Genomic DNA, 6,000 nt, shown 5'->3' with positions numbered 1-6,000 from the left:
TCTTGGTCCTGAGATGATGATCTCCCATACCTGTGGTGTTCCCTTGACTTTTTCTCTCAGCGGCATCATTTGATAAAATCTCATTTTATCCACCACATTGGCTCATGATGAAATACCGTCTGTCTCAGCTCTGCTAAGTATCAAATGCTCGGTATAATGATGACAAATCTTTGAGTGTGCAGGGTGACAGTAACCAGCACAAACAACAAGAAGGAAAAATATCCATGTGTTACCACATATCCTGTCCCCAATGCTGCCTTCATTTTCATAGGTTCTATATTAATACTGTGAAAATATCAAAGCCTCAGTCCACAGAGAAATGCACACAGCCTGTATTCAGAAACTGAGCCTTGAAACCAGCCGTCAGGACTTCTGGAACTTTGTGATGTCACAACAAAGCAGTCACTGCCCTCAGCCAGGCCCCCAAGCCCCGCCCACCTGGACCCACCATCCAACCTTGCAGGATTTGTGAGATGGTCATGGATAAAAGACACGACTATCTGTTTCACACTGGAAGCAAACACTGGTCTCCGGTGTAAAAGTCCTGCTTCTAATGCTGACTCTCTATACTACATCACGTGACTTCCCTCTAGACAATAAAACATAGCTATGGGCTGCAGAGAACTTGTGGGCTGTCATTTACAGTTGAACGGTCATAATGGTCAGCATAATAATTAGAGTGCATTCAGGCAGGAAACACAGCTGTTCTTCTGTTTGTTGTCAGAATGAAAAAACAAAAAACACCAAATTGGAAGAAATGGTTGATGATTGTCTGTTGAAGGTCCAGCACCAAAATGTTGCAAATAAATCTCCCAGAGCAAGTCAGACAGTGAGCGGGATTTTTTAATTGCTACTTCAGATCCATTCATCCTGCTCCTTCACTCCTGCCTCACTAAAGAGATATGTGAAGTGTGTTTCTGTTTTAATGCAAAGCAGAAACCATATCTTTGTCTGTGCTGCCTAATGTTACACAAAAAGCAATTTGTAACATCAGAACTGAAGCCTTTCTTCCAATTTGATGTACTTGTTTTTCATTTTTCTTAATTCTGACAACAAAAAAGGAAAAACAGCTTTATTTTTCTATTTTTGGTTTAAAGCAACAGAAATGGAAATACCATGGTTTCTTTTCTTCTTTTTTTTGTTTTTGGTTTAAAATGAACTGGCAAACTTCCTGAGAGTACACGTACCCATAATAACCTGTATTTTATAGTCTTTAAAAATGTTTTGTGCTCCATTGTCTTTATTGTGGTTCTGTTGGAACGATTTTCTTTTTCCTTTCCCTGATTACCGACAGTTTCTGTTGCCAAATTAGTTTCCACATTAAAAAAAAGAGAAAGAATGACACGACCATGTTGCTGTTAGTCTGAGAACGTTCTAAGTTTCAGTTATGTCACAAATATCAGTGAAATCTGCACAAGAAGAAGAGAAACTTTCACTCTTGCTCTTGCTGTTGATGTCAGAGGTACACACAATAAATCTGCTCAGAGCCGATACTGAGACTCCAGTAAATCATGGGGAGGATTAGAACATTATCTCCCTGCAATCAGTACCATGTCTCAGAAGAATTTCAGAAAGCTCTGTTATGGCCGGGGAGTGAAGCTGGGAGGTGGGAGCCATCGGTGGGAGAGGAGATGTGCAAGGGGGATGCTATGTTAGAAGTAAAGTGTGTGTGTAAGGAGAGGACGGTGGTGGGGGGGCCGTCAGTGTTTAAAGGAGACCCAGAAGGTGCTGAGGAGGTTACTGGTGGGGAGTTGGGGGGGTACAGAGAAGAATGCATTCTCACATTCCTGGCATGCCCGTGTGATTGTAGCAGGCTAATGAGGCGTGGGAGGGAGCGAGTGCTGCCCCGCGCCCACAGAGCGGACAAAACGACCGGAGCGTCAGCCGGCACCGAGCCCCTGAGCTCACGGCTGAGGAATTCCAAACGCCGGACATGAGAGGGCTCGGCTGGTTGCCAGGACTCTTCTAACTGTGCACACACCACACACACAAACATACACATTTATACCAGGGTGACCGAAGCTGGGCTGGTACGAAAAGTCAGACATCAGCCAGTTCTGACCATCTACACCTGACATGATGGAGACTCTGCCTGACCAAACTAAAACCTGAGGATGAACTGGTTTCATTCCTTTATTTACAAAAGTTTAGAGTCACCTGAGGATCCAAACGCTGTTTCAGAAAGAGATCAAATTTAGGCCTTAGAAAGATGGGTGTGTGGGTGTTTGTGAGGTATTTTCAATGTGTTTGTAAAAAGAAATCTCCCACAAGTCTGAAAAAAAAGTATCACAAAAAACAATTCATTTTTTAAAGAAATACAGATGCCTTCTTATGATGTATCTACACAGGAGGAGTTTCTGCCAAAGGCCAATGAGTAATCTCAGACACAAAGCTGTAGTGATCAGCAGTCTGAGTGGCTAAAGATAACATCAGAGTGGATGGAGAACATCCTTCCCACTCGTGATTCACAGATGACAAGAGAAACAAACTCAGTCACATTCAGGAAGCTCTGTCACACATCTTTCCTCTCCCCCTCCCTCCATCTTTCATTTTTCCCAGTGACTCACTTCACTCAACCACTGATGTGTACACACCTATTGGCAACCCACCATGATGTCACCCACTGGTTTGCAGACTACAGTTTTGAAGCCTCAAGTCTGGCATTTTGCCTGTCGCCATCTTGATTTTTTGGAACAAGAAGTGTTGGGAGGGTGACCTTTGAAATGTAAAAGGTTACATATAACTAATTACCATGTTAAAATGGAATAAGTAATGGAACTGTTTTAATTGCCTCATCAAAGTAATGTAACGTTGATTACCTTTGGCAGGTGTCAGTCAGGGAAGACTGACAAGGCTCATTGCTCATTGTTCATTGTTAGTTGGACTGCAACAGCAAGGCCAGCCCTGTATTACAGCCCTATAAACATGAATGTGACTGACTGACTGACACAGTTGAGTGATAGAGTTACACATTGGTCAGTTGAATGCTATGTGCCTGAGTCATTGGTCAGCCGAGTGTTGGACTTTTCCTGTGAGGTGTACAGTATCTTACCTCAACATCCTGAAGGACAGTTTGATTAACTTTCATTAATGCAGCAGGTTACACCAACACAATACACTGAAAGTGGATCATGTGAAAGAAACACAAAACAAACGTTCTTAGCTTAATGTTGGTTACATTTCTGTTGGCTTTGACTGAATACCATTACCACTGTACCATGGCGTTATGGGTTAACAGTCTATGGTCAACACAGGTTACCAGCCAGACCACGAAGTTGCCACGCCTTGAGGCATACCCTGCTTTATCATCCATTTTACTCTAAACGGGCCCATAATTTACAAAACGAACATGATGCTGTAAATAGTGAAGAAGACGTGAAACTAGCCGTTGAGACCATAATTAGTAATTCATTAGTAGGCTAAGATGTTTTCTCAGGTTGTGTTTTCTGAGGAATGCTGCTTTAAGGCACCTCCGCATTGGCTTCACTTTTCACAGCTGGAGTGTCCATCTATTTTTATATCCAGTCTACGGTACATAAGCCCAGTCTGCTCAGGGTCCAGCTGGTCTGATGAGGTGCTTCTTTCAGGCCATGTAATGGGGGGTGATCTGCAAGGCAGTAAGTGCTAAAGCTAACATGGCATTCCTGTAACCAGCTGCAGGAATTAGGATGGCTGCCAGCAGTCATGCATGTAGGCACACACTCAGATATTTATCAGTGCTAATCAGACTGAGTGACAGTGTAAACATGACTGACATAACTTCCTGATCTTGCCTGACCACTTCTACTACAAGAGCACACAGAGAGCGTTCTGACCAGGACAGACACCGCCTTCAAAGTCAAACAAAATCAGCCAATGTGTCCACTTTTCGAAAATAATTGTGCCATGAAAACAAGCCACAAGTCACAAGGTAAGTGATTGACAAGGCATCCAGACATCAGACTTAGGTTTGACCTGTTCCACTTTCACTCAAGCTTCTGCGTTACACTGGTTGAATCAGACTAAAAAATGTCAATCAATTATCAGCCACAATTAAACTGAGGGTGTTTTTCTCTGCCAGTGTCGGAGCTTATCACCACCTTATCATACCTGGACAGGGGACAGGTCAGCAGCTGTGTCCGTGTATGCTGCTGACTGAAACACACGGTCAGTTAGAGCATCCGCTCGAAAAACTAGTGCCTCAGCTGTCTAATGATCTCTACTAGCAGCTACTTTCTTATACACAGTTTCACTGTAGATCCACTGTTAATAGAAAAATATTGATCATAGCTGCTTTAAGTTAACTGTGGTATTGCTAAACCACTGTGGATCATTTCCAGTTCTAATGACCGTCATTATTCCAACATACTGCTTTTTTTCAGTAACAGAGCAGGGTCTCAAATCTATCCCAGAGGCTAATAGTCCTATTACTGAACTACCTGTTACACACTCATGTCACACTACCACAAGCAATCTGTGCATGTAATCAGACAAATACACAACACACCCACAAAGGATCAGTGGCCTACCATGTGTACACACTCACACCACTACTGTAGCACATATAGTACGATCCTGCACAGCGATCCTGACATCATTTGACCCGGGAGTGAATGCTGATTGTGTCCTCTCACACTGATGACAAAAGCCAGATCTTAGCGGATGCTAGAGGTTTTTTGTCCAGTGAAAAATGTGACTCCTGATGTCGTGATCAGGTCTTTGAAGCTCAGCCTCTACAGCTTTTTATTAATGAGTCCTAACTGTTCCAGTAGCAGGAAACACCCAGGAAAACCTCCACACCCCTGATCTTATCTCTCCTGTGTTTTCCCAGACTGCCCACAAGCAGCCAGTGGAACATGCATCACATCCCCAAAAGCACAATGGCAGTTATGTGATTCTAAGTCTTTTTAAAAAATACATGTGTTGATTGTCGTTTAATTTTGCATTCAAAGAAGGATCTGATTAAATGCAGTTGAGACTCGTCGGTCAATACAGATTTGGAGCTAAGTGAATGGAGGCAGAGGGAAAGTGTCCTGAAAGCAATTGCTGGGATGTTTGTGAATATCTGTCGTCATGGCTACAAACGACTGGCAACAACTCAACGGTTCCTGCAGGGACCCAACGGCCTGACTCTAATCCAAAAATCAAACACAGCACCAGCTGGACCAGTGTTCCCAGTTGAGGATTTTGTGCTGTTCTGTGACCCATCCTCATCATGTTGCAAAAGCAGAAAAAAAAACAAACTAACTGTTATGTCTCAGAGAAAGAAAGAAAAATTCCATGAATGGATGATTTAAAAGGCCTGTTTGTGTTCAGTGATAGTGCCTGACTTGCAGACAAACACCCAGAGGTCTTTTGGGGGGGAGTCTAGGTCGTATCGACTCTGTCAGACTGTCTCAACTCAAGTCTCAAGGCTGCACATATTCAATTCAGCTCAAATCAATTTCATTAATATAGCGACAAATCATAACATTCATTATCTCAAGGCATTTTACAGAGTCAGGTCAAGATCTTACAAAATATAAAGAGAAACCCAAAAGTTTCCACCATGAGCAGTATCCGGCAACAAAAGAAGTAAAAAAAAACAAAACAGGAAGAACAGGACCAGACTCCGGGTGGGCGGCCGTCTGCCTCAGCAATAATCACAGCTGGTTTTCAGTGCAAGTGTAACTCATGAAACAACACCAAAAGTAATCCAACGATCAGTGGAGGAGGTGAGATCCCATCACAAGTGGTCACTGGAGACACATGCAGAGACGCATTTTAAAGCAGTTGTGAAGTGACGTACTTAGAGCTGACCACTTGTGATAGCGTTACTGAAGACAAAGGTCTGTGCGGGGCCTAAGAGTCCTTAACAGAGACCAAATGCATCTATAGCAGATTCCAGGTAAATATACGGACAAACCAAATCGACTATTGTCACTGTTTTGTTGTGACATCACAAAGTTCCAGACAGCTGGTTTTAAGGCTCAGTTTCTGAATACAGGCTGTGTGCATTTCTCTGTGGACTGAGGCTTTGAT

The sequence above is a fragment of the Trachinotus anak genome, unplaced genomic scaffold (genome assembly GCF_046630095.1).
Source record: "Trachinotus anak isolate AG129_WGS33_773 ecotype Australia unplaced genomic scaffold, CSIRO_AGI_Tana_v1 ptg000018l, whole genome shotgun sequence".
Taxonomy (NCBI): domain Eukaryota; kingdom Metazoa; phylum Chordata; class Actinopteri; order Carangiformes; family Carangidae; genus Trachinotus; species Trachinotus anak.
The sequence above is the reverse complement of the archived record's forward strand: the minus strand, read 5'-3'. Positions refer to the sequence as shown.